General features: G+C 41.2%; 2 long non-coding RNA genes across 2 annotated transcripts; both read left to right on the top strand.

Moving 5' to 3' along the window:
• The first annotated feature begins 299 nt into the window (after nucleotides 1–299).
• On the top strand, nucleotides 300–3,634 carry LOC125513892. Its single transcript, XR_007286218.1, has 3 exons — nucleotides 300–2,130; nucleotides 2,675–2,842; nucleotides 3,232–3,634. It is a non-coding gene; the product is annotated as an uncharacterized LOC125513892 (long non-coding RNA).
• Nucleotides 3,635–13,167: 9,533 nt separating this feature from the next.
• Nucleotides 13,168–16,820, top strand: LOC125512194. Its single transcript, XR_007285240.1, has 3 exons — nucleotides 13,168–15,180; nucleotides 15,288–16,522; nucleotides 16,603–16,820. It is a non-coding gene; the product is annotated as an uncharacterized LOC125512194 (long non-coding RNA).
• The last annotated feature ends 6,074 nt before the right edge of the window (nucleotides 16,821–22,894 follow it).

A 22,894-nucleotide genomic window follows, 5' to 3' on the forward strand; every position in this document is an offset into this window, starting at 1 on the left:
GGGAAGGTGGACGCCGGCGCCGGAGTAGTGCACAGCGGGGGAAGGTGGACGCCGGCCCCAGCGTAGCGCACAGCGTGGGAAGGGGAAGGGGAAAGGGTACGACACGTTTGTACACGCTAACAGCCAGGTACAGCGTTTGACAACGCCGATCATTATCCTGCCAACCTAGAATTACGCTTTCTTCTTATGTTATGGATTGACTCTACTGTCACAATACACTTTCTTTTTATGTTATAATACACTTTTATGATTTGTATGGACAAAATCATAATATAAATGAGGTGGTACTAATCTCTCAAGTACGGTTGTCTCCTCTATGCTCTATCCTCTCCTCACGACCGGATCCGCCGCCGCCGCCCCCGCTACAGCATGCCGTCGCCCTAACCCCACTCGCTGGTGCGGATCCCCGCCACCGCCGCGCCCCTCCCTCCGCTCGCCGCTGCCTCCGTCTTCGCGTTGCTCCCGCCCAAGATAAAGAGGTTACGAGGCTGAGACGCCAATGTCCAAGCCCTTGCTGTTCACCTTCCCAGCCTCCCTTCCAAGCTCCACCAGCTTGATGGCTGATCTGACCTATGGACGGTGCTACGCTGAGCGATCGACTGGCATCCTGCTCAGCCCTGCCGTCAAGCGCGCCCTATGGGCTCGCCATCTCGCGCTCCCCGTCATCAGACTCGTGATGGGTGATGGGGTGGATGATCTGACACGCCTGGCGACCCAGAGGAGAAGGATTTGGAGAGAAGGTTGGGCGGCATACAGGTGTTCTCGGTTGCCAAGACTGCAGCCATGGTTATGGGTGGAATTTACCTTGTCTAATCTATTACATGAATAGTCCATGAATCCCCTTACGTGAGGTCAATTTTGTAGATAGTCTTAATGTAGCAGAAAGAGGCCATTCACGTGGATATGAATTAATAGTATCAGAGTGCCAAGATTAGAGATGGAATTTACTTTGCACGGCTGTCACAAGATAAAGGAGGCAGTGGACGGGAGATATTCAACCGGAGTTTGATCCTTTGTCTAATTGACTTTGCATTATCCAATATGATTAGCTGGTGACATGAGAGAGAGGGGGATAGACCCCTTTGGCTACTGCACTAAGGTTATGCCTACAATGTGCTACTCATATTCCACTTTTAGACGACAAGCAGCTTCAGAATTCAGATCCCTTTGATTTACATTTCAGATCATCTTGCTGCAACTTGGTAGTAGAGAACCATTTTTGGTGATCATATACAGAATTTTTTGGTTCTTCTGTTCGTATATGTCTTTTCAATTTTCCTATATGCTAACGGAAGAAAAAAGTAGATAGTTTGAACACCTGTTTATTCACCTGTGTTCTACACGAAGAAAGAGCAGGATAAATACCATCTGTTGGTAGTCTTTCTATTTGTCCTTAGTTATTTATATTCTACACTAATATAGCAAGGCGAAGCCTAATCTTTACTCTGGGTCACTGATAGAAGTACTGGTACACAATGAACTTTTTGTACACAATTAACTTTTTGTAGTTCTTTTTCTTATGGAAACTTTTCGTACTTCTTTGTTGTGATATACGCCCATCTCGAATTTCATTTTAGGTCTACTTATTTTATCTCGGCTAGGTGTTGACAGCAAGAAACACTTCAAATATATGACTCTTGTGTATATAAATATATGCTCGCTCTACAATATAATGTAGATAATGATCACTGTAATTTAATCTGCTATTTAGTGTAAAATATTTGTATTCATAAGAAGAGATAGTTATACACTTCGTTGCCGTTTTATATCTGAGTTAAGAAAAAATATTAGTCTTCCTCTATAGAGGTATGTTGCCTTGCTGAGGCTGCTCTGGTTTTGCTATATTTGCTGCTCTTTTGTGCTATACTACTATTCCATATATAGAGAGATTGGAGAAGAGAACAGCAGCTTGTTACTACAGATATTTCATGCTGCTACTCGCTTACTGTTACACATCTACATACAGAAGGCTGCTGCTTGCTGATTACAATCCATTCATGATATGTAGGTATGTATGCTTCTGCTAGGTACATGTGAACAGGGAGACAAGGAATGGAAGCTGCAGCGGTAGCCGGCCGATGGCCACACATTGGCAATCACTGCTTAGATACGTGACTCCAGCCACCTATGGTGAGCAGACTTTGATCTTGATATGTTAGTCCAAGTGGATAAACATTATTATGTGTTTAATGTGATGGGACTTCATTGGTTGGACGTCGATTAGGATATATGTAGTACATAGCCACATATGATTTGTTTTCGAGTTGCCATATGATGGAAATCAGTAGCTTGATTTGCTGTTCAACAAACATTTATGGTATGTGTGTGTCCGCGCTTTTGCTGATTCTCACAAAAATGCTTGCTTTTAGGATGTGGTTCTTAGTTATGGTCATTTGGTAATTTTGACAATGAGAACAAAAATTTATCCCAAGATCATATACCTTGATTTAAAAAAGTTCTGGCTGTGACTAGGATTAATCAGATTATTTGCAAATCATGTGTAGAAAACTTGGATCAGCTATGGTAAAAGCTCTCATGCCATATATATCATGTGGATATCTACATATCGTTTTTCCAGATGCTATTGGAAAAGTTGTTGCTATCGAACCTTCCATGTTGAGAAACTAGAAATAGTATTTATGTGTTTTACCCTGCTCTAATGTTTGTTTCCCAGTTTGAGAATGGCAAGAAGATGCTTATTCTCCATGGTACAAGGACTAGCGCAGTTTTGAAATTCGTGCTGGCAGACGTTTTTCACCTGATGCGTGATCATTATGTGAAGTATGCCAATAACAAGGACAACAACAAGACATTTGAGAGTAGGGGTCCAACTTCCCTGGAGGTATTCTGCCTCAAATCTTACAGCAACCTTTTATTCACATTTCCTTTTTTGTAGTTGGTGACAATAAGGAATTGTTATTCACTTGAGAAAATCAAGATTAAATCGATGATGCTATCAAAAGTAAATGACTTTCTGAGCTAGACGGTGGCTTTTTGAGCACTAATATAGAACCTATCTCAAACCTTTCCCATGTCTGTCATAATGATCTTTTCATTTTCCTTTGTATATTAAGCTAGAGAATATTATTCTGCATTATTTTCAACCGTTACTTTGTACCCCGACTGTACATTCTTCCAGTGAACACATCAAAATAGCAGGTCCGCAGATCTAAAGGCTCATTGGTTTGGTGTTGGACCGATGGTGATGTACTTATGTTGCTTCCATTGTAGGTGTGATTTTTCTGTTACAAAGTGAGGTGAATTGAGCTGATTGTTGCTACTTCTATTCGTGGTTATCAGCGTGTTCCTACGCGACCCCTGGCAAGGCTGCATCCTATTTGCGGCTCGCCCATGCCTACTCTCTGTGCTTCTTGCTCGTGCCAGCAGTGAAGACTCTCTATATACATGTCATTATATCATCCAAAAGCCAATGGCAGAAGGTGGAATCTTGCTTCTTACCGGAACATCTCCAAGTTCTTCTACGAGTATATCATAATCATTTGTAGATTGTTGAATTATTTTGATATCTTTTTTGGGGGAATTATGGGATCCTAACCTTACATTATCTAAACATTACTCGAAAGGCAGAAGCCGATCTTTATCTAATCATTACTCATAGGTGAGTGTGCCACAAGGTTCTCTTTGCAACTTTGATCTAACATTTTAGGCAGGATTACCGCCTGAAGCAGTTTACATCATTACAACTTACCAGGAGAAAGTAAAGAGTGTTAAAAATAAAAAGTTGCATACAAATATTTTGAAAAGGTAGAATCACATTGTGATTGTTAAGGGAACTGTTTAATGATTTATCTTTATTCTTAATTACTCTGAAGAGATGATCTCTTGAAAAGCTTCTATTCTTCTAATTATACAGACAAGCCAATCAGTCGTTGTTTTTGTATGTCACCGTGTAGAACAAAAGTGTCATGTGATGTGACCCCCATACAACCTGGTATATGTTCGGATGGCCATTAAGTAACTTACGTGATAATTAACTCTTTGGCTTGAAAGTGTTGTAAATGTAGTCCCAATTCTATTGATTTGTTCAAGCAGCTAAACAAGCCAAGGAACTTCTAGAGAATTAATATTGTTCAACTTTCAAGAAGTGTCAAGCAACATGTTGCTTGATGAAGGACCAAGGCAGTTGAAGAGGAACATGAAGCGCTATGAAAATTCCTCTGGTGGCCGAGCATCTTGTCAGTCTGTTTATATTGACTAGATTAGAAAAGTCACAGCGTAAAAACTTAAATCTTTTTCACAAGCCTTTGAGCAACATGTGCTATCCATGACCTGATGCCATGATATATATGGTTTTGTGCTAAAACCATTTTTAGATGTGAAGGTTCAAACAAGGTCGAAGTGGTTTTATGAAGAATTTTGAGGACCGTCAAAATAAAGAGTTATCAGTAGTGCACCACAACAGTTACATTTTTAAATACAACACAAACTGTCAAACTTATTGTGTACCCGTTGTAACGCACGGGCCCTTGTGCTATGTATTGATAATGTTCCTAATGACTCATTCATCGTTATTTAAAAGTTTGATTAGTCTGATGGTCCTTCTTTATAATGTTTGTGCAATCTATACGAATAATTCCATGTGCATATGCAATTTATCACAAAAATCTATATATTTTTTTAGCTGAAAGGCCGATTTTATTCATCAAAGACCACAAATTGTGGGATACAAGTTTCATGATGAGGCTGGCCGAGCCACACATGACGTCCTACAGCGAGATTTAAATTACAATGAAAGGAGGTTGCTCGAGACTTGATCTCGCTCACTATTGCTGCATAACGTCCCATAGTACCGTTGTTGATATCTTTAATCACTTTTTTGGAATCAGAAGCTACGACAAACGTTCTGATATGAAGATCTTCAGCTAGGCATAGAGCTTCTCGACATGCAATGGCTTCCATTGTCGCAGGGTCATCCACCCCTGCTATGATCAGCGCTGAACTGCCCAAAAACTCTCCATTGCTGTCGCGACAGACTGCGACTGCAGAGCCTCTCCGGCCAACTCTGATTCCTGCATCCACGTTAATTTTCGCCTACTGGGGAGGGGGGTGCTTTAGGTCGCTTCCTTTCCTGAACGTTTGACCCCGCCGAGCCAGAAACATGAGCAGCTGGCCGACCGGGATTTAGAACCTGGAGCTCCTCAGTGAACCTTTGAACGAAGGCATGTGTAGAATGTGGACTTTGGAAAATTCCCTCATGGATAGCTTTCCTTCGTGACGACCAAATAGCCCACAAAGGAACACCAAGTTTGACAAACAATGCATGAGATAATACCTCCATCTGAGTAAAAAGCCAATGCTTGGCACTCGGCTCAGATGTCGCCACTAGGCTTTGTGCTAGCTCCTCATCTACAAGGGCCCAAATGCATCTGGAGGTCGTACACTCGAGTAAAGAGTGGCACCAAGAATCCGGAGCTCCACAGAGACCGCACGAGTTAGAATTAGACATGTGGCGATGTGCCCTTACATCCTCCGTCGGCAGCGTCTGCTTCGCAAGTCTCCATAGGAACATTTGAATTTTGCCCGGCACCTCTGTCTTCCACAATCCTTTCCATGCCCTCTTGTCTCTGCTTTCAGCAGAAGATCCCGCTGTGCCATACAGCCAAGCTTCCCTTCTCTGTCGAGTTGCAACCAACATGTTATATGCCGATTTTACTGAAAAAGACCCATTCTTCTCATGGTTCCAGCACCAAAAATCTGCCACGTTCCGAGTGCATAAAGGGATCCCGAGAATGACAGGAACATCTATATCCAGGAAAACCTCACGAACGCGCTGAACATTCCAGGTGGCAATCGTTGGATCAATAAGTTCAGACACTAAAGCTGGTCGGTCCTGTAGCAAACAACCATATGGGCGCGGCATCTCTGTTCTTGGGAGCCAATTCTCTGTCCATATATTGGAGGTGAGACCATTCCCAATCCTCTTAATTAAACCTTGTTTGAGGGTGTCCCGTCCTTCAATTACTGCTCGCCATATCTAGCTTGGGTGGTTGCCGAGGCTTGCATCTAAAATGGAGGTGCTTGGGTAGTAGATGCTCTTCAATATCCTCGCACTCAAAGAATCAGGGTTCTGCAACAGACGCCAAGCTTGCCTCGCTAGCATGGCTAGATTGAACAACTCAAAGTCCTTGAAGCCCAAGCCCCCCATGTACTTTGGTTGTGTCATGTCTCTCCAGGACACCCAGTGTGGTTTCCGCTGCCCTTCTTTGCTACCCCACCAAAACTTCCTGATAAGCTTGTTTAGGTGCTCACAGAGTCCTTGAGGAAGTCTGAAGCATGACATGGAATAAACCGGAACTGCTTGAGCTACTGATTTGACAAGGACTTCTTTCCCCACTCTCGACATGGTGCTTTCAATCCAGCCTTGTATCTTGCTCCACAGTCGATCTTTGAGGTATTTGAAAGCCCCATTCTTCGAACTCCCCATGTTGGAAGGCATACCTAGGTACTTCTCATTCAAAGTTTCAATTGGCACATTAAGAATACCTTTGATATCATTGCGAACATTATCTGGAACACCCTTGCTGAAAAAGATAGATGTTTTGTTGTAGTTGATTTGCTGACCAGTAGCTTGACAATATATGTCCAAGACTTGGAGCACCTCGGTAGCACCAACACTATTAACAGCAGGCTGTCATCTGCAAATAAAAGATGGTTTACATGCGGCGCGGAAGGTGCCACCTGTAGACCACCCAAGTTTGATGACTCACTTTTTGATTTTAAGAGGCACGAAAGGCCCTCTGCTGCCAACAAGAACAAGTATGGAGATATCGGGTTCCTCTGACGGATCCCTCTTGATGGTGTAAATTCTTCCAACTTCCGTCCATTGAACAATACTGAAAATTTGAAGAGCTAACCAGGCCCATCACAATGTTAACCCATCTCTCTATGAATCCCAACTTCAGCATAATAGTTTGGAGGTATTCCCATTCCACCCTATCGTATGCTTTCATCATGTCAAGTTTCAAAGCACAAGATTGATTTTTCTTTGCCCTGTTTCGCTTCATGAAATGCAGACACTCATAAGCAGTTATGATATTGTCAGCGATTAGCCTTCCTGGGACAAAGGCTGATTGCTCCTCAGATATTATCTCTGGTGGAATCTCCTTCAGGCGGTTGGATATAACCTTCGATGCAATCTTGTACAACACATTACATAGACTAATGGGTCGAAACTGTGATAGGAGAGTCGGGTTTTTTACCTTTGGGATTAAAACCAAGATAGTTTCATTAATGCAGTTGGCTGACTTTGTCCCATCCACAATTCTCAGGACCACCTTAGTAACATCATCTCCACATATGTCCCAATGACTCTGAAAAAAGTGTGCTGGAAAGCCGTCTGGGCCCGGGGCCTTGATGGGGAACATCTGAAACAAAGTTTTCTTGACTTCAGCTTGGGTGTAGGGGGCGTTAAGTGTTTCATTCGTTGCCGCCGTTACCTTACATGGGACAGTATCTAGAACCTCGTTCATATCATGCACGCCTTTGGAAGTATAAAGATTTTTATAAAAAGTTGTGGCCATCGACTCCATCTCTGCCATGTCATCCGTCATTTGACCATTATCTTTCTGCAAAGACTTAATCTGATTTTTCCTCCGTCTCCTACTTGCACGCAAGTGAAAGAAGTACGTGTTTTTGTCGCCATGCTTGAGCCATTCAATGCGTGCACGTTGTCGTCACAACATCTCTTCACGGTAATAGAGCTCAATCAGACGATCAGAAACCTTAATCTCAGCATGTGACGGTCCCGTGCGGCCTGGGATCGCCCGCCATTCTTATAGATGCTTTTTTAATTGGCTTATTTCACGTCGAACATTTCCAAAGTGCTCTCTGTCCCACGCTGACAAATCTGTCCCCAGTTGGTTTAACTTTGCATGCACTGATTCCACTGATTCTCCTACCGCTTCTTTCCACTTTGTGTCCACCAATTCAACAATCGTTGGGTCCCTCTCCCATGCAACAAAAATCTGTAACTAAGGGGAAAGACTGTGTCCTACTATCTACGTCAAGTGTTTGTTTGGGACAAGCCCAAATAGTATTTCAATGTTTTTTAAATAAGAAAATTACCAAAATTAACCTAATTATCGATGTTTATTTAAATTGAATATAAAAATTGATGCACAATGGCACACAAAGCAAATTGTGTCTCTTTCTTCGCCCGGTGCAACGCACGGGCATTTGTACTAGTATATTATATATATATATATTATATATAGGAGTAGGATTTTCTACAAGTGCTTGCCACAGAACTAGTTAAAGGTTTCAACGGTGCAAAAGTTCTTAAAAATTCTGAAAAAAATACTGAACCAACACACCTATAATATAACATGATCCAACGGAGGGATTAAAAAAATACGACTGCATGTGTCCTGCACAAAAAAAATTAGTTGAGTATATATTTATGTCGCAGTGAGCTGAAATGCTTATTATTTTTGCGAGGACACATAGATGCATATTTTAACAATCCCTCCGTTGGATCAACTTATTACATTAGAGAGATGCACCCATATTTATTTCATATTTTTTGATAACTTCTAAATCGTTAAAAGTTTAGGGAGCCTAAACAAGTTCTGTGACAAGCTATAATAGATACAGTTTTACCTTATATATATATATATATTTATTATTATTAATGTTACTATTCATCATCCAGGGTGCAGAATAAGTTATTCTTCATCCGAGGTAATCTTACGATCATTTCATAATTAAAGTATGTTTCAAATTCAAATAGTTACATTCCTATTGATTCACTATGTAAAATTTGACATAAGAAAATAAAAATATAGGTCATAAGACAAGAAAATTTGCAGTTTATGTGTATTTTAGACTATGTTTTTTACGTTTGTAATTTTACATAACATAAAATATTTTTTACGCTGATTATATATTTTCTTACGGTCCTTTTTGCGTCGGAAATAAGACAAAACTTACGGAACGTAAAATTACGATGCATTGATGGTAAAATAGAGGGGGGTGAAGAATAACTATTCCTCACGCAGGGTGACGAATAGCGCGACCCTATATATTATATATCTCTCCCTAATAATAAACCACCGATTGCTTCTGATGGTACGTCGTCAGAGTTTTTGCAAAAAAGTCCCTGCTGTTGTAGTTATTCGACCCGCAGTCCTCATCATAAGTCAGCCCGAACCGATACGAAGGAAAAAAAAGCCAGCCCCGCGCTCCCCCTCTCCGCGCCGCGCTTCGTCCCGCCTCCTGCTCCGCCGGCCGCCTCCTGCCCTGCCTCGCTGCGCTCCGCCAGCGGCCTCCTGTCCCGCCCCGCCTCGCCACGCTCCACCGGCCTCCTTCTACGCCGCCCCGCCTCACCGTCCTCCGCCGCCCGCCTCCTGCCCTGCCTCGCCTCGCTCCGCCGGCGGCCTCATGCGTCGCCCTGCCTCCCCGCGCTCCTCCGGCCGCCTCCTGCGCCGCCCTGCCTCGTCGAGCTCCGCCGGCCGCCTCCTGCGCCGCCCCATCTCACCGTGCTCCGCCGGCCGCCTCCTGCCTCCCACCGTGGAGAACAGCGACAGGCGGCTGCCAACGGACGGATACAGACAGAGGAGAGTCAGAGAGGCGCGCGGAAGGCCGACGAGGTTGGGCGGCGCCGGATCCAGAGTTCGGGGTGGTGCCATGGTTGCTCGGTGAGCTCCTGCAGGGGAAGATGGTGGGGCGAGATTTAAAGGGAGATGGGAGAGAGAAGGGAAAGGGATTGGCCGGCGGGGATTCTGCTGCTCACCGGCGAATATCGAGCGCTTGGGCACCATGCAAGGCTGCGGCTGCGGGCGGTTGGAGACGCAGCCTTAGGCAAGCTGCTGCTGCTTTCGAGTGTGAGCGTCGCTCCGTCGAGTCCGGCGGACGAAGGATTAGGGGAGGGGCGGGCTGTGGAGACTTCGAGGCGGCTGGTGGAGGCGTTGGCCTTGTCGAAAGGCCGGAGGAGGCGACTGGTGGCGGCTCGCCATGGCTGCACTTCACGGGAGCGGAGGTAGGCGTTCGATGGCCAGTCCGTGTGGATGTAGATGAGACCCAGCCGTGATGAACAAATAGTAGCAGACTGTGCTGGACTGCTGGTCTTTTCCTCCTATCTGAATTTTCTGCAGATGAGATCCAGCCGTGATAAACAAACAGCAGTAAGCCGTGCTGCTCTTTTATCTATCTGAATTTTGTGCAACTCAGATCCACCAAGGAAGAGATGGATGAGGCCGTGCTGCTCCTTTCATCTATCTCAATTGCTATATGAAAAGCTCTGAATTTCCAATCAGGTAAATATCACCATTAACTCTCATTTTCAAGCATAGTATATGTGCTTCTACATATAAAGAATATGCGTGCTTCTTTCATTTTCTCTGTTCATACTTATACTGCAGCAGATAGATACATTTGTATACGGCACTACCATTTGTGTCTTGTCTGATATAGTTCTCTTTTTAGGGATTGAACAACATCAGTTATTTTTTTAGGATTAAACAACATCAGTTAGTTGTACTTGCTTCAAGTCTTGACCTTGAGCATAACCTGATATCAACAAGCAAAAACATTTGTTTTAATGTATGCAAATAGTCACATTGTCTGTTTAGTTGAGGGTCGTTTTTCAGTACATGAATTTGCTGCACTGTCATGTAAAAGAATTTGCACTGATGCTAATCATAGTTCTATGGAACTGAATCAACATGGTATGTAATCCTTCTCGACATGAATTACAAGTTCTTTATTTATTATCCTGTTAATTTAGTACTAAGTAATTTTGACGTGAAGCTCTGCCTTTGTAAGAAACCATGAAGGGCCGATCAGAAGCGAGGTCCTTGCTGCTCGTGTCTCCTTGCTGGTGGCAACCGGACCTTCAGCTTGCCAGCGACAGGCAGGAATCCGGTCAGTGGCCGCCAAATAAGTACAGATTACGGAAGAGACCTAAGTCCGACCAACGCCCAACTCCCAGTTACTCGCTGCAATTCCCACATCCACCTCAAATGGGATAAGCGCTCCAGGCGAGGCGTCCCCGGCTAGGAGCAGATCTGGATCCCATGGGTCCACCTCTCCCCGTTCGTTGGATCTTTGCCCCCCAGCCGTGGCCACTCCTTAGGTTTGCTGGCTGATGTCACGCCCGTTCCAAGGCAGGTTTTTCCCAGGGGAACCTCCTGGGGTGTGTCCTACGAGGTATATATATGATTTCATGCCCTCTTTGTGCTCGACCTTTGTGTGCTCGTTCATGCAATCTTAGTTGACTCACGCGATAGATCATTTATGTTGTGTGTTTAGGTAGAAGTTTCTTACTCGGTTCCTTTTGTTTGGGATGATCCAGATGAGATAGTGCATCAGTTGCTCACAGGAAGAAACCACCACAATGAGAATCCTCTTCTAATCTGGCAAGTACTATTCCTACTTGACTGACGAACATCGTGTCTGTAGTATCTCTCATTGTGCACTGTTGGTTATGTTGTATTACTTCTGCGGCTTTTTTTTTTCATATTTTAACAATGGATTTTTGTGTTAGGAACTGAGATTCACTAGCTTTCATATTCTGCTTTAGTTTTTGAATACTGAAAGTGCATACCCAATCTTAATAAAGACTGGAATCGAATTGTCTCACGAATGACTGATATTGATTTTTTTAACACAACATTTTCTTGTGATGACACAACTTTAGTTAGTAGGTTTCGCAAAGGTCACCAAGTATCAGTTATCTATCATTTAAATCTCGAGTAGTGCCGGAACGAGGCACGAGCTGTGGGCGTGGGCAGCAGGTAGACTGCCCCTTATGCTGAATTTAATTACAGTTGAAAATTATACAATCATGAATGCCATTATGATTTGATGAATTTAACTACAATTGCAGCTCTTTTATCATCTGAACAATTAGTTTGAAAGGTCCTTCAAATTACTGTAGCTGAAACTTTAAAGATTAACCAACTATGTTCTCCTTGATCCTGTAAAAAATATTTTATTCATTTGAAATTATAAGCAGTGTTTATGCAAGCCAATACTATGAGATACTAGAAAGCAAACGAAGAAACTGATTACTTCCATTGTGTAAATCATATTTCTGAATGTAACCTACTTATTTCACCATCCTGTTTATTTGGATACACATGGCTCTGTTTTAATAAATCCCCACTTTATCCTATATGATATGTAGGCCCTCGTTTCTTTTCTCGGTAATATTTGTTTGTACGAAATTTCCAGTGTACAACATAGTTTCTTTTAAATGCTATAGGTGTCTTTGTGTCTTGATTGGTGGTCCGCCTTGTTTTGGTTAGGAAAGATTGTAGGTAGAGAGTAGCTTCGGAGATATATGTTCTTTTCTTACACGTTAGTGCAAAGTAGGGAATTCACATTACTCATATATACGAGTAGGTGACAGTAATATCCTGAAGTGCAGAGTTGTTGGGCTAATTTACTAATGAAACTCACTACCATATCCTTGGATGTCTTGATCACCTCAAGGGACATTAGGGAGCTGAACTCGGGAATGTTTATACTAAAGGTGTAGCTAAAGCAACTTCATGTCTAAAAACTTGAAACTTTGGCTTCCTTCCTGTGGTCGTATGTATTTCGTTCTTACAGCTTATTTCTTTTTCAGTTTAGCAACAAAGGTTAGATAAAGGCACCCATAGGTAAAGCGGAACCTGAAAGTTTCTTTCGCTCTCCTCCCTACAGATCTATGCTTATTTCCCAATAGATGTAGCTTCTTATATAATTAAAATATTGTATTTTGAGTGTGTTCGTGTTCTAAAATCAATAATGGTGGTATTCTTGGTAGAACTAATGCATTTCATTATGATTTACTATCTCGACTTAAAAAACATTAACTTATCCTATATACTTAAGAAGTTCACCCCCACTACTTGATTTATCTCAACATGCAGCATAGCCACGTCATCATCCAATCACATCCAGCCATGTCACACCTCATGCAGTCCCACTCAAGACCACGTCATTTTTCTTTTTAAAAAAGAACAATTGATCAATTGATAGCTTTTCCTCCTATTTAATGAACGTGGAGGTCCCACATGTGAAAGCAATCTTCCCCTTCCAGTAACCTTTCTATATTAAATTTAGCTTACATACTGGATTAGCTCCGAAGCCAAAGGTCATGGATGCCTGCAGACGTTTTCTTCTCATCTTCAGCAAATATAATTTCCATCCGAACATCCATCTTCCCTCGGGATTTTTTTTGCAGGTCTTTTTAATTTAGCTTACTTCTTTTTATTCAACGGAAATACACGATATTCTCCTCTTCCCAGTCTCTTCCCCTTCTCGGCCCTTTTTATCCCCTGTCTTCCCGATCTCTCTCTCTCTCCCGTAGTAGGAACGAACCGGGGTGAGCGCAGCAGACGATTGGCGAATGTTGGGAGGCGTCAATGGGGATAGATTGGAGCTCCTTTTGCAGAGACGGATCCCTCCTCTCTCTCTCTCTCTCTCTCTCTCTCTCTCCAATACAACGCTTCTAATCCCCAGTCCATGATTCATGTAGGTACATCCCGTTCCAGTGCTCTCACGTCCATTAACCATGGTAACCGCCGCCGGTGTTGGGATCTGGGCGGACGGACCTGAGTGCGCGCGGCCGGTTGGTGTAGACGCCGTCGTGGGCGAGGCTCCACTTGAGCAGGCCGTTCCAGTCGGGGCCGCCTCCTGCTCCTTACTTGGCCATGGTCTCATGGTTGCCGACGGAGAGATAGACGCTGCTGCCGGTGCAGTGGGTTCCTGACTTCTTCGTGGATACCATCGCCTCCATTGACTCCCCGCTCCTCTTTGTAGTATATTTATGGTGATGTAGCTATTGGTTTTCACAGCATAATTTTGGTGTTTTCCAGCACTATGCATTCTCTTTTGATGTGCTAAAATGTTATGCGGCTATTAGATTTGACTAATTATGATAACATTGCGCATATATTGATTGTTTCATTCATTTTTTAAGTAACATCTATGCGTTTCAATCTATTTTTGCTAGAGATCTTGATGTATGCACACAAAAAGGGGGCACTGAAGTCACTGAAACCCCTGGCAAGAAAAAGGTAGTTGCTGAAATTTTGCAATGATGTCTGTTTCTTCATGCTTCCGCTGGAAAGGTTATAAAACATCACGTGCTACCTGGTAATTCAACCAATTATGAAGTGGCGTGATACTTAGTTTTTTCTAATTCTGAACCATTTTCTAATTTTCCTTTTCTTCCTGAAGATTACATCCCACACATGCAACAGTGTGATGGTATATAGAAGTTCATATTTCTAAGGCACGTCATATACATGTTTTATCGGTAATCATCATGGCTCGCTTCCTTTCTTCATTGGAATTCCAAAAATTGACAATAATGTTCCAAAAATTAAGTATTTATTTTCCGAGAACTGAAAATATGATAATTATGGCTCCTTGAGACAAAGATTCATGTTTCTTGACATTCATGTGCTACTTTTGCGCATTTTATTTGCTTAGTCACACTCAAGAGTTCCCAGCTGGTGTCATAAGCTCACTTAAATTTCATAAAATTTAGGTTGTGTGATTCACAAGATGACAAATAAAAGACGTATGGGGGTTATGAATCTTCTGCAAACTATTATTTCTCTCTATTGGTAGTTGGTTTGCTTAATTTGTATTTTGAATATGATGCTCATGCAGTACTGTCGCCATCTGACGAGCGCGCGCTGCATGATGTGTCTAGCAGTAGTAACAGCCCAGTTGAAGCATCGGCTTGGTCAGGAGAAGGAGCACTATTATGGCAACAGGTTTCACGACATCTATAATGCAGTCAGCTACGGCAGAAAAGATACTGCTGTAACGACTATTTAGGTACACTGGAGATCCGAGATCAATTATGGACTGCAAACATGCTATCGATGGTCTAATTTTCCCTGATGCATCGTGTTTGCGCATAACAAAAAGTTTTATTAACCATGTTACCAGACCATTCATGAAGACAATATCATCATCCAACTGATTCAAATTATATTCTTTCATTATCTTTTGGGTTCACATTTGCACATATATTACTATTGTGCATTGCTGAAGATGTCCGATGTATTTACTTTGTAAAAGTGTAGAGGTAGCTGCCCTATCGAGCGTTGGCGCCTATGAAAAATCTCTATGGTAATGTTACAGATGGATCGTTGTATTACTCCCATCCTATCACAGTACCGAAATCAAAGGCATGTTGAATTCGCTACACATCACGAGGTAGGTAAAAGATCTCCATGGTCTCACCTAAGAAAATCTCTACGAGCATGATAAATTTTTCAGCCAAATTATTGAGCATAATGTAAATTATGGTAATACTATTGTAGTGGTATTCTGCTGCGGGAGTAGCTCATTGGTCTGAGGCTCAAGTTCCAGGTAAGTCCATTAGGTATACCTGCATACAATTTTGCTGTGATGTTCAAACTGTCAAGCTAGCATGGTAGGAATCAGATGTGCAGGTGAAAGGGTCATCTCAGACTGGAATGTAAGCCAACTAATCTAATATGAGTATGTAAAGCATCTTTACTACCAATGGTTCTTTGCTGGTAGAACGACTAGCTAGCGATATCACCATATCGTGCCTCGGATGTTATGGTTTCAATAATTTTACACTTAGCCGATGGGGTTACTAGACCACTGCGTTAATAGTTTAGCACCTGAGAAAGAAATATATTTTTTAAGTATGAGAAATTCCATTGAATTAAGCATGATTGCGATAGAGCACTCAATAAATTATATATGTTTTGTAACTGTTCAATTGTCAATGCATTACGTGATTTCTGCAATGCACAATATATAGTTCTGTTGTAAATATGTCATTGATGATAGGCATTTTATCCATTCCTATATACATATCTATTCTCACCTTATTACACACGTTTTTGAGTGTGTAAGATCACCACATCCCATGTATTTTATAGAAACTATCATGGTATGCACTAAAAATTCTCCGTAACAACGCACGTGTCTGATTCAAATAGTTGATCACCATTACCTATATTTCTTTTAACATGTGAATATACCAATTCAATATGCAACCATGAATGGGAAAACATCCATTTCAATCATTCATGCATGGGAAAATACATCCGTCATTTTATAAAACTTATATTCAATAATGGTTGTACAACTGTACAATAATCAAATGATTATGTATATCTATTTTTATTTAACTAAAGTTCATATTATAAATCTAAATATGCATGTTTCGTACAACCAAATATCACTGAAATATCTTGCAACCAATTCCCGCAGCAACACGCGGGGTATTATCTAGTTTTACAGTCGCTGTGCACATACTACGCTGCTATACGTTTTGTAGTATTATCCTTTTAAGAACAAGTGCCGGTGCTATGCTTTGCTAATCCAAAAGGTGCAGTTTATCATTGCCCTTCAAGTATGGTGCCAGCATATATGTGTTTTAACTTTTTGTCCCTTGTTTTGCTATGTTTAACCTTTCATGCCCAGCTTCTTTGATAAACTAATTGTCCCCTTCAAGGCCACTGACTGCATGACGGAGAGGTTATCAATTGGACAGTTTTGTCCTTCATTTCATTACTCGGTGCTGACCTCTTTCTCTATTTTTATCTCATTTGTCCATTACACTTTTTGAAGGATGATAATAATCTGTCAACATTGCAGAATGGCCATGCTTCTCTTTGTATTCATACACAAATTTGAAGCTTATAGCTTGATTTACATCTGAATGACTTCGGCTTTAGTGTTTACTAGAAGAGTTGGGCGCGCTTTGTTGCGTCGTTGATGTAATTGGGTTTTCATACTTTTTTTACTCCATCTATTTCAAAATATAAGGTGTATTACTTTTTTTTAACTGTCAAACCTATTTAAGTTTGACCGAATTTGTGTGGAAATATATCAATATCTATAATATCAAGTCTGAATTTTAGATTCATCATGAAATGAATTTACATATTTCATTTATTTAGTACTCCCTTCGTCTCAAAATTCTTGTCTTAAATTTGTCTAGATACAGATGTATCTAATACTAAAATGTGACTTGATACATCTGTATTTAGACAAATCTAAGACAAGATTTTTGGGATGGAGGAACTATTATGGATGTCGACATTTTTGGCTCTGAACTTGGTCAAAATTAAAAGAATTTGACTTTTCAATAAACTAATACACCTTATATTTTGAAACAGAGTGATTATTTGATTTGGTTAGTGGTGAAGATGATGGAGTATCTTTTTTCATTCATATATGTGGTGTTTTGATGGGCCTTTGGTGGTGTGATTTTGTGAGAAATTTTCTGCGTCGACGGTTGCATGTATTATATTGGTCCTACAGCATCACATGTTGTTGCTTCTTTTTTCTAAGTGATGAGGGTGTGCAGGATTGGTATGGTTTTTTAAGGCGGGTTGCTTTCGATTGATTTGAAAAATTGTTGACCAGTCAAAATCATGAACGAAATTCAATATTGAATTTCTCATTTGAATGAGAGAGCTCCAGAATTAGAGAGCATTTTCAATTAAAAGAATTGAGTGAGAGATTGTTGACTCGGTCAAAATCGATGACCTAATTCTAGATTGATGACCTCAATTGAATGAGAGCCCTCCAATCCTAAGGAACTTTGTGATATAGTAGACAGAGTGGTTTCATGAATTGATCAATATCGTCGTTCCAAAATGTTACCCATAGAATTTTCAAGCATAACCACATATTGTTTTACCAGAATTTAGTGTAATGTTATTTTTCTAAAAATCTAATCAATGGAATAATTGTAATATTTTATGTGTGTGTTAAAACACAATCTGTGGACTATAACTACATAAATGGGCAAGTATACATGGTAGAAATAAATAAAAGTAAATTGCTAAGAATACATCATGGAAAACAATTTTAGGCCCACTCTGCTTATGACTGGTAACCACAATTATTTTTAAAGGCATGGACAATTCAAAGCTTCACACTATTTTCTGATTTGAAAATGCTTATAAGGTGCTCGAAGAAACAACCACACTATCATATACCATATTGCATAAAGATGTGGCGCCGTGTTAAATAGAAGACATGAACCTATGAAAGTCTTGAACTAAACTTATTCGTATGTTATTTTCCCCCGTTGCAAAGCACGGATTGACTCCGTGGGTTCACCGTCACAACACACTTTTTCCCATGATTTTACGCTTTCAGTTTAAATTTAAAACATATACGTGAGGTGGTACTAATCTATTTGTATATCACTGCCCGTAAGTTAAAGACGTTTCCCTCCTCGACTTGGGCCAGTTGGTTTTTTTATGACCACGCAAGTGGGCTTTCGTTCATCCGTCCAAGATATTGGCTGTTGTTTTTTGATTTTTGTGCGTGGGCCAAGCTGTGCAAGCTGGGTACCTTTTCTTCATCGGAGTGCAAAAAATATCTGCCAACTATACCGGTTAGACAAATAGTCCCATATCGCCTTTTTGCATCGAAAATCATCAATTTATATACGCCGCAGTTATATGAGAAAATAAGCCGCCTCAAAAATAAGCAAAGAGGATGAGATGTGTGTCTCGGTCGTATATCGAAAAGGAAGGCGAAAGAAAAGATCTCAAGGATGAAAAGGGGGCGAGATCGTGGGGAACATCCTTGGCTTAAGGATGATGCGCTGAATCGGCTTCAGAGAAGTGAAGAGCAGCAGGAAAATAGGGGCAGCGGGGTCACCGCCGGTCCTGCATCGCCGCTCGCCGCAACAAACTCCTGCCCTACCTACTTCAGTGAAGAAAACCAGATAGGGATGAGAGAGATAGTGGAGATGAGTGGGATAAGCTTTCAAGCGTAGCCTTTTTTCTAGAGCGAGGCATCCACGTGACGACTAAGGTGTACGTGCCGGCCGCAACACACAGCCAAAGTTGTTTATCTCAAATTTTTAATCCTTTCCTGTTAATTAAGAAAAGGAGGACATGCATGATACATATTTTAGGGTTTTTAACACAGTATAAATAAAGTTCCTCACAAACATGAGCATATACTCATTCATATGAACGCACAAATGCATACCCTACCCTTATTAAGAACCTTTAGTGGGAGGAGCATCTTCTCTCACTGAACGAACTTTCGTGGAAGTCTAAAATAAATTTAAAATAATGCGAGCACCTATGTCAAGTCTATGACTTAATTCTGGTGGGTTAGGAATACCACCGTCCTCCTAACTATCTAATCATAGAGCCAAAAGTTGTTTATCTCAATTTTTTTGTTCAAACACATGATTTAGTTTTTATTACTTATTTAAATTTCATTAATTTTAATGATCTTTATGTTGTCATGATGCTACAAATAAATCAAAGTTTTTTCGTAAAAGATGTTGTCAATCAGATCAATTTACTTCCAATCCTACCCATGTTCCAAACTCCGTGTCGTGATCTTCAATTGATGCATCTTTCTTCATAAGCGTTTGTTGTCCCGTGACATGGTTCCTTGACCCGGCCAACCTTTGTTCATAGGAACTAGAATTCTCTTCCCGGACATTGCCATTGGCATTAATATTCCTGACTAAATTTGCATTGATTTTATTTTTTGTTGAAATGCATGATTTTTTTAAATTATTACATTTTTATTACTTTTGATGTTCTTTATATTGCAATGAAGTTATGAATACATCAAAAGTTTTTCCATAAGAAAACATTGGCAATCAGATCAATTTAATCTGAATCATACCCCATGTCTTAAACTCCATGTTGTGAAGTCATGATGCTCAAATGATGCATATGTTTTTGGACGTAAGAACCATTGTCCCATGACATCATTCCTTGACGCCGCCAACCGTGGTCCATACGAACTAAACGTTTTCCCCGTTGCAACGCACGGGCATTTATGCTAGTCTTTCCCTAATAATAAAGCACGGATTGACTCCATGGGTTCACCGTCACAATACACTTTTTCTCGTGAATTTACGCTTTCAGTTTAAAAAAAAACTCATATTCAAGGTGGTACTAATTTTTTGCTTAGGTAATTTTCGGTTTCATCGGCTCCTACATCACGTTTCCCGTCGGTCACGCCTGCCTGTCTCAGCCCATACGTCACCTGCATGGGCCTCAGCCCACCGAATCAAATCCAGCAGCCAGACAAGCCAATAGAAGAGACAGAAAGAAAATACATGTGTCCATACACGGAGCACGGGCTCTCGCCTCCTCTCTCGCTCGCCGCCGCCACCACCCACGTCGGCCGCTTCTCCGGTGACCTCCGGCGCCGTGCAGCACGCCCCCGAGCTCCCCACGGTCCACGCCCCCCTCCCCTCCGGCCAGAGTCTCCGCTCCCGTCCTCTACCACCCGCTCGCAAGCCCATCCCCCATGGCTAGGGTTTCGGGTAGGGCTTCGCAGCCGCGTCTCCGGCTGCCCCAGGTTCGTTCCTCGTTCGTTCTTGGTCTCCCTTTATCTAACTAATCATGTTTAGGTTTTTTAGGGGATAAACAAGGGGAGGTATAGCAGGGCGTTGGACATTTGCGGGAGTGGGGGAGATCGATGAGGACGAGGACTGTCTGGTGCACTGCTGGTGCGGGGAGGGCAGGGGAGAGGGATGGCTGCTGCGCTGCTGTTAGCTGCATATAGTACTGCTCCTTTCCTGTTGTTTGTTGATTGCTGCTGCTGCTGCTACTTTGATGCAGTTGCTGCTAATTTGATGTGGAGGACGTGCAGGGACGGACGACGAGCGAGCAGAGGATTTATCCGGGACCTAAATTTGGCAGGTAAAAATTGGTCTGTTTGCCGCTAGCTGGCTTCATGTGATGCTATAGTGTGCTATGGAGAGGTACAGAGGTTATTTTACAGGACCATGAAGGTTCATGATTGGCAATTGATCTTGGGCTATTGGCTTATTATGATCAAAACTAAGATTAAATGCGCCACTGCTAGTGGTCTTGCAGAGTTGGAATGTTATGCTTCACTGTAATTGCTTTACTGAATCTACAGACTAAGAAAATTTCTATTTCTTGTGTCAGGCAAATGGGTGAGCTCTCACATCCCTCTTGGTCTCCTTTGATTTGTTGCAGATTTCTTCAAAGTCCATGACCTCTCTGTATGTTGATTGCACCCATGTACTATGTACTTCTAATTTCTTCTGTATCGTGTATATACCAATTGTTTTCCTTTACTTTGTGCACAATGATTGTGCTCTAGCACTAATATAAATTTTGGATTCATAATTGCAGCCTATCATTAATTTGCCGCAAAACTACAACCAATGTCAAAATCCTTATTTTAGTCAGGACAAATAACTATTTAAAAACCCAAAACTAGCTGCATTCAATATTTGATAGGTTAATTCCATCATTCAGTATTTGGAGTAGATGCTACAGTTATAATAAAACAGTAGGATTCCTGTAATTGTGCACAGCAGCAGCGAGGCGCTCTAAATTTCTACATGACACCGAACTTCAAACAGAATGCCTCCATGGTTGATGATGTGCTCTTAGATTATTAGTTTCTTTGAATTTCTCTGCTTCCATTAGATTAAGGTTATAATGCAAACGTATAGATAGATGTATCAATCCATTCAGACACAGTTTTCTGTTTCCTAGCCTCCATGTGTATGTAATATTATTATTTTGGAAAAGGATCATTTATTAAGGCAACAAGCCAACACAAATAATAAAACTTGGCCGCTACATGTTACTAACTCTAAACCAAAAAGGTTCTAAATCAACTGACTTGACCGGAGCTCTATCTTAAAGATTTGATCATAACAGAGTTTGGCAGGTTTCCCCGAAAGAAAAAAGCAGAGTTTGGCAGGTTAGGTGAGACACGTCATTAGATTTGTTATGAGCATTGCGATATCCTAGGTTATACAGGTACGCAAATTAATCAAAATTTTCATTTAACATGCAGTAGAAACAAATATATGTAATTGTCAATATCAGTGTGCCGGTGAAGAAACTCAGTCACTGCCAAAGTACTGTTCTCCCATGCTAAAGCTGAAAAAAAAACTGCATGCACATTTGTTTGTTTCAGCACAAGAAAACATTCAAACTTAATATACCTATCGCATCTCATGGTGTATGATTAACTTGCACTTCATTGTTTCTATTTCCAAAATTTATTATTCATGGTCGGTTATTGCCGTTTTAATACAATCAACCTTTTCAAATATATTTGGATTATATTAGGAAACTGCATCTATGTGTTTCTGAGTTAGAGCTCCTAACGGGCTACTTCTGCTTCCTTAGTTGCTTCCATTTTAACTTTAGATCGTTATTAAGATGGACCTCCGAGCCATATAGTCCATAAGGAAGTGTTCAGATACTTGTAGATCATGCAAGTGAAGAGTGGCTTTAATACTTTTGAGTGGACATAAAGTAATTTTAAGATCAATAGTTGATGTTCCCGCTCTTAAAAAAATACTAAAAATTGATGCCAACGACCCGAATGGTCCAACACACAATATTTATTCTTCTTCGTAAAAGAATTATGTTTTCTAATTATTATATAGGAGGGCACATCAAATGTTTTCATTTGGTGCATCAGTTCAAAGCAAGCCAGAAACATTAAGTCTTCTATTTTTGTAGATCAGAATCCTAGACGTGGTCAGTTTATATCATTTTTCCGGTACCTCTGTTGTGCATATATTTCTCAAACGAATTCTGCCATCGATTAGGAGTGAAATCACCATGACATTTACAAGCTTTGTCTTCCATGCTCAGGTCAATGATACCTGAAATTCTTGGGACTTCTTTCAAATCGAAACATTAGAAGATAAGCTTGTGGTGACTTTATGAGGTTTTGGCATTGGACCGTTTGAAACTTTAGATTGGCAGAGAGATAGAGACCCTGGTGCTCTGAAGGATGTTGAATTTGAGATCAAAAATTATTGTTGTTAAATAATCTTTGCTTCTTTCAATTGGAAAATTTAGCGTTGTTGGTTGTTTGATGCTGCAGTGGGCCTTGGCAGTGGCGAGCTAGGTGCCGGCGAGGTAGGCGACATCATCAACGAGGGCCA

This window comes from Triticum urartu, chromosome 6 (assembly GCF_003073215.2).
Source record: "Triticum urartu cultivar G1812 chromosome 6, Tu2.1, whole genome shotgun sequence".
Lineage (NCBI taxonomy): Eukaryota > Viridiplantae > Streptophyta > Magnoliopsida > Poales > Poaceae > Triticum > Triticum urartu.